Source organism: Anas platyrhynchos, chromosome 34 (assembly GCF_047663525.1).
Source record: "Anas platyrhynchos isolate ZD024472 breed Pekin duck chromosome 34, IASCAAS_PekinDuck_T2T, whole genome shotgun sequence".
Lineage (NCBI taxonomy): Eukaryota > Metazoa > Chordata > Aves > Anseriformes > Anatidae > Anas > Anas platyrhynchos.
The window spans coordinates 6,199,253-6,205,252 of NC_092622.1; positions in this window are offsets into that span (position 1 = coordinate 6,199,253).

The following is a 6,000-nucleotide window of genomic DNA, read 5'->3' on the forward strand; positions in this document are numbered from 1 at the left end:
TTCAGGTCACAAGACTCTGATGAAGGCCACCTCAGCCTTTTCCCCGAAAATAAAGCTGCTCTTTATTGTGAAAAACTTCACTTTTGCACAACACTGCAGACCCAGCCAAGATGGTCCTGCAAGACAAGGTGAAACAAACATACAAAACCCATATGGATGTAAATTGGTTCATCTAAACAAATTCCTACCACGAAATCCTGATCCTCAATCTCAGCACAGATGAAAAAAGAGGATACAGTTCCCTCCTCCAAGGTCCCTCTCTGTCCCTGCTCCTCATGGGCTCCTCTCCATGGCTGCAGCTGCGGCCCGGGGCCTGCTCCTGCCCTGCAGGGGCTCTCCACAGGCCGCAGCCTCCTCCAGGCCACAGCCACCTGCTCCACCGGGGGCTCCTCCACCCACAGGGGGGCAGCAGCGTGGAGATCTGCTCCATGTGGGACCCATGGGTGCAGGGGGACAGCCTGCTCCACCAGGGGCCTCTCCCTGCACAGCCCGCAGGGGAACTGCTGCTGTGAGCCTGGAGCACCTCCTGCCTCCTGCTGCACTCACCTTGGGGGCTGCAGGGCTGCTTCTCACTCCTTGCTCTTCCAGCTTCTGTTGTGCAGCAGTATTTCCCCCTTCTTACATCTGCTCTCCCAGAGGTGCAAACAACATCGCTTATTGGCTCAGCTCTGGCAAGCGCCGGGGCCCTTTTGGAGCTATCTGGAGCTGGCTGTTGTCTGGACTGTTCTCACAGACACCATCCCTGCAGGCCCCTGCTACCAAACCCTTGCCACGTAAATCCGATCGAAGTGTATGCAGCAATTACAAAGCCACTGTGCTTTGGGCTGTCACGATCCTCCTGCAAGTGCAGGGGAGGTGCAGGGTTGCTTTGCATTTCCAAAAGGAGGAAGAAAGCCTCCAACCCCACTGGACCTCAGCCACTTGCAGGATCCAAGCAACGCTCCCCACTTTCAGCTATCTCCCTCCCATGCACACAGTGGGAGCAAGGTTGAACAAGCACATTTTTGAAAATGTTTATCTTAATGAAGAATAAAAGAAGTCTACAACACCCAATCCCTGTGTGCACCCAAGGCAAAAATCGTGGACTATTCTGCCTCAACACTATTTTCAGACCCAATTTGTCAAGTCATCTAGCAGAGGATTTCTCTCTTGTTCACTCACTAGCTTAGTAGAGCACCAGTTTACATAGGTGCTGGAGCAGATTCCTCAACCATCTGAAGGGACTTGATCCCAGAAAAGTTCAAAACTGCAGATGACTCATGATTTTGTGGTGAAGCATCTATTAAATGAGAGCTGTTCCGCTTAGGGCACAGTGAGACAGTGTGAGAAGAACCCTGTATCTCACTGATTGAGGCTTTATAACTCTACAGAATTGTCAGTCAACAATAAATGGAAAGTGCAGGAGATATGTTCTTTCTTCCTCCTTTCCCTGCCATACATTAGCAGAGAGATTGTGGTGGGATATAGGTTCAGAGCCTCACAGAAGAAGGATTTGAACCCAGGCTCTCCACAGTCTGCACCACTGCCTTCCTGACGGCTTTTGACTATTTTAATTTATTTTATTATTTTATTTTATTTTATTTTATTTTATTTTATTTTATTTTATTTTATTTTATTTTATTTTATTTATTTTATTTTATTTTATTTTATTAGTATTATTCTTCTTATTTTTCTGGATGGTGTCTAAGTCTTGGGGGGAAGAACCAACTGTGGGAGGAGGGAATGCTACTACTGTCTGTGACAGTGGTGATTTCTGGACAGTGTTAGCAACAGAGCTTCTGCAGAGAATAGAAAATGACAGGCAGTCTCTCTTGGTATTCCATGTACTGAGTACTGAGTGCAGTTTTGGGCTCCACAGTATAAGAAAAAGTATAAGAACAAACCAGTGCACTGTGATAAAGAGAGTTTAATAGGGTACAAAAGGAATAAAAACAAACAAAATAAGAAATGAGAATCACAGAATCACAGAATTTCTAGGTTGGAAGAGACCTCAAGATCATCGAGTCTAACCTCTAACCTAACACTAACAGTCCCCACTAAACCATATCCCTAAGCTCTACATCTAAACGTCTTTTGAAGACTTCCAGGGATGGTGACTCCACCACCTCCCTGGGCAGCCCGTTCCAGTGCCTAACAACCCTTTCAGTAAAGAAATTCTTCCTAACATCTAACCTAAAACTACCCTGGCGTAACTTTAGCCCATTCCCCTGGCGTAACTTTAGCCCATTCCCCCCCATTCCCCCTCGTCCTGTCACCAGGCAGATGGGAGAACAGGCCAACCCCCACCTCTCTACAGCCTCCTTTAATGTACTTATACAGAGCAATAAGGTCACCCCTGAGCCTCCTCTTCTCTAGGCTGAACAAGCCCAGCTCCTTCAGCCGCTCCTCATAGGACTTGCTCTCCAGGCCCCTCACCAGCTTCGTCGCCCTTCTTTGGACCCGCTCAAGCACCTCGATGTCCTTCTTGTAGCAAGGGGCCCAAAACTGAACACAGTACTCGAGGTGCGGCCTCACCAGAGCCGAGTACAGGGGGACGATCACCTCCCTAGCCCTGCTGGTCACAGTGTTTCTGATACAAGCCAGGATGCCGTTGGCCTTCTTGGCCACCTGAGCACACTGCTGGCTCATATTCAGCCGACTGTCCACCATCACTTCCAGGTCCTTCTCTGCCTGGCAGCTCTCCAACCATTCCTCTCCCAGCCTGTAGTTCTGCTTGGGGTTATTGCGCCCCAGGTGCAGGACCCGGCACTTGGCCTTGTTGAACTTCATACAGTTGACCTCAGCCCATCGGTGCAGCCTATCCAGATCCTCCTGCAGAGCCTTCCTACCCTCCAGCAGATCGACACACGCACCTAGCTTGGTGTCATCTGCAAACTTACTGAGGGTGCACTCAGTGCCGTCATCCAGATCATTGATGAAGATGTTAAAGAGGACCGGCCCCAGCACCGAGCCCTGGGGGACGCCACTAGTGACTGGCCTCCAACTGGACTTGGCTCCATTTACCACAACTCTTTGGGCCCGGCTATCCAGCCAGTTTCTAACCCAACGAAGCGTGCGCCAGTCCAAGCCAAGAGCAGCCAGTTTCTTGAGGAGAATGCTGTGGGAGACGGTGTCAAAAGCCTTGCTGAAGTCAAGGTAGACCACATCCACAGCCTTTCCCTCATCCACCCAGCGCGTCACTTTGTCGTAGAAGGAGATCAGGTTCGTCAAGCAGGACCTGCCTTCCATAAACCCATGCTGGCTGGGCCTGATCGCCTGCTTGCCCTTCAAGTGCCGCATGATGACTCCCAAGAGGATCTGCTCCATGAGCTTCCCTGGTACTGAGGTCAAACTGACCGGCCTGTAGTTCCCCGGGTCTGCCCTCCGGCCCTTCTTGTAGATGGGCATCACATTTGCTAGTCGCCAGTCAGCTGGGACCTCCCCCGATAGCCAGGACTGCTGATAAATGATGGATAGGGGCTTGGCCAGCTCCTCTGCCAGTTCTCTCAGTACCCTTGGGTGGATCCCATCCGGCCCCATCGATTTGTGGACATCCAAGTGCCGTAGCAGGTCACCAACCAGTTCTTCGTGGATGGTGAGGGCCACATCCTGCTCCCCGTCCCCTTCCACCAGTTCTGGGTACTGGGTATCCAGAGAGCAACCGGTTTTGCCGCTAAAGACTGAGGCAAAGAAGGCATTAAGCACCTCCGCCTTTTCCTCATCTCTTGTAACTAAGTTTCCCCCCGCATCCAGTAAAGGATGGAGATTCTCCCTAGTCCTCCTTTTGGTGTTGATGTATTTATAAAAGCGTTTTTTGTTATCTTTAACAGCAGTAGCCAGATTGAGCTCCAGATGAGCTTTGGCCTTCCTAATCTTGTCCCTGCACAGCCTCGCTACATCCTTATAGTCCTCCTTAGTGGCCTGCCCAATTTTCCAAAGATTATAAACCCTCTTTTTTCTCCCAAGCTCAAGCCACAATTCTCTGTTGAGCCAGGCTGGTCTTCTTCCCCGCTGGCTCATCTTTGGGCGCATGGGAATAGACCGCTCCTGCGCCATTAGGATTTGCCTCTTAAAGAGCGCCCAGCCTTCCTGGATCCCTCTGCCCTTCAGAACCGCCTCCCATGGGACTCCACCAACTAGTGTCCTGAGCAGCCCAAAGTCAGCCCTCCGAAAGTCCAATACAGTGGTTTTACTGGTTCCCTTCCTGGCCCCGCTAAGAATAGTGAACTCCACCATTTCGTGGTCACTCTGCCCAAGACTGTTCCCGACAATCACATCCTCCACCAGTCCTTCTCTGTTTGTGAAGAGAAGGTCTAGCAGGGCACCACCCCTGGTAGGTTCACTAATCAGCTGCGTCAGGAAGCTATCTTCCACTTTCTCCAGAAACCTCCTAGACTGCTTCCTCTGGGCTGTGTTGTGCTTCCAGGATATGTCAGGGAAGTTGAAGTCCCCCACGAGTACAAGCGCCGACGATTTCGCAACTTCTGTCAGCTGCCTGTAGAACTCCTCATCCGTCTCTTCATCCTGGTTCGGCAGTCTATAGCAGACCCCGACCAGGACACTAGCCTTGTTGTCCCTGCCAATCCTAACCCAAAGGGACTCGACCTTGTCATTCCCAGCCTCGAGTTCTACAACATCGAAAGACTCTCTAATATAGAGAGCCACACTGCCACCCCTTCTGTGCTGCCTGTCCCTTCTGAAGAGCCTATAGCCAGGCATCGCAGCACTCCAGTCATGAGACTGGTCCCACCACGTTTCCGTGATGGCAACCAAGTCGTAGCCTGCCCGCTGCACGATGGCTTCCAGCTCCTCCTGTTTGTTACCCATGCTGCGTGCATTGGTGTAGATGCACTTCAGCTGGGCCTTTACCTTATCCTCCAGCCTTGCCATTGCTCCCCCTGGCATAGCCCCAACAGTCCTTGCTTCAGCCCCATCCCCCTTCTTACCTAGTTTAAAGCCCTATCAATGAGCCCCGCCAGCTCCTGGCCCAGGATCCTTTTTCCCCTAAAGGATAGGGACCCGTCTACGGCCATCAGACCAGGTGCTGAGTAAACTGCCCCATGGTCGAAAAACCCAAGATTTCTGCGTAGGCACCAGCCCCGGAGCCACGTGTTTAACAGGTGGGCTTTCCTTGTCCTCTCCGTACCCCTCCCTGTCAACGTAGGGATGGACGAAAATACTACCTGCACTCCTGCTCCGTCCACTAACCGTCCCAGCCCCCTAAAGTCTCTTTTGATAGCCTTCAGGCTTCTGTCATCAATGTCATCACTGCCCGCCTGGACTATCAGGAGAGGATAATAATCAGAGGGGCGTACCAGGTTGGGGAGCTTCCTGGCAACATCCCTGACCCTGGCCCCAGGGAGGCAGCAGACTTCCCTACGGGTAGGGTCAGGCCGACAAATAGGGCCCTCTGTCCCCCTAAGGATAGAGTCTCCCATGACAATCACCCTTCTTTCTTTCTTGGTGGAGGCAGTCCTGATGCGTGGAGTCGACCTCCTCGCCCTAGGCATCCTTCTGGGAACACTGTCTATCTCTTCCTCAGTTGCTGGTCTCTCAATTGCTGGTCTCTCAATCTCCAGGGCCTCAAACCTGTTTTGTAAGGGCACCTGGGAAGGTGGGGCCGGAAGGGGATAATTTTGATATTTGATAAATATTTTGATATTTGATAAATATTGATAATTTATAATGTATCATAGAATCATAGAATCATAGAATATCCTGAGTTGGAAGGGACCCTTAAGGATCATCAAGTCCAACTCTTGACACCGCACAGGTCTACCCAAAAGTTCAGACCATGTGACTAAGTGCACGGTCCAATCTCTTCTTAAATTCAGACAGGCTCGGTGCAGTGACCACTTCCCTGGGGAGCCTGTTCCAGTGTGCAACCACCCTCTCTGTGAAGAACCCCCTCCTTATGTCAAGCCTAAATTTCCCCTGCCTCAGCTTAAGCCCGTTCCCACGGGTCCTGTCGCTGGTGTTAATGGAGAAAAGGTCTCCTGCCTCTCGACACCCCCTTACGAG